The sequence below is a fragment of the Sinocyclocheilus grahami genome, unplaced genomic scaffold (genome assembly GCF_001515645.1).
Source record: "Sinocyclocheilus grahami isolate Dianchi unplaced genomic scaffold, SAMN03320097.WGS_v1.1 scaffold804.1, whole genome shotgun sequence".
Taxonomy (NCBI): domain Eukaryota; kingdom Metazoa; phylum Chordata; class Actinopteri; order Cypriniformes; family Cyprinidae; genus Sinocyclocheilus; species Sinocyclocheilus grahami.
In genome coordinates this window covers 421,517-422,404 of record NW_015505983.1, presented here as the reverse complement: position 1 = coordinate 422,404, position 888 = coordinate 421,517, and positions in this window count along the sequence as shown.

Below are 888 nucleotides of genomic sequence, written 5' to 3'. Positions count from 1 at the left end.
GGCCCAATTTAAACCCTGGTCTTATGTAGCATGATGCTACAGTGTGCATGAATGGTCACATAACACACGCTTTCTGTCTTGTAGTATGAACGGACATCTTCATATGATTGAAACTCTACACAGCTCCCGCGCTACTCTCCATTGGAAATGAATGACTTTCGGTCTGTCATTTGTCGGAGATAGTAGAAAGCCGACTTGAAACGCAGTGGAAACGATCGTTTTCATTTTAATACAAAAGCACACCAGTGTAAATGTAGCCTTACAGCTACGGGGGCTGGGACGCATTCACACTAAATACTCACGTGTGAGCCACATCTCTGAGTGTCACAGTCGCGGACCGACTGTGCAGACCTATCGGTGTATTAGGCTATAGTAAGATACCACGAGCAGACTGCTCCATACGTTTTCGCATCGCTCTCGCGGATGTCAAACACTGATCGATCTGCGCCTCACTGACGTTGATGGGATTAACCCCTTAGGTATCGAAATTTGGTACCGAATGACGAGACGTTTTTCGATACTCGATAGTATCGAGGCAATTCGGTCGGTGCCTAAAAAGTATCAAACTCGATACCCAGCCCTACCTCTGGCTCTGAAACACAGATGTATAGCACAGATTTGCACCATAACACAGAGCACAAAGAGAACAGAAAGAGAGGGTACTTGTGCCTTGGCAGAGAACAAGGTTTGCAATACTAAAATGAATCGTGACCTACAAGTCTTTAAGCCCAGAAAACGAGAATGAAGAGTGTCTCTCTTTAGAGTGTAATGTAGGAAGGACGTTTTTCTCAGGGCAGGTCAGAAAGAATCTCTGAAAGAGCAAAAGAACACACTGAGATGAGCTGCATTACTCTTTGTAACACATAAAACTGGAGTGTGGTTTTGTGC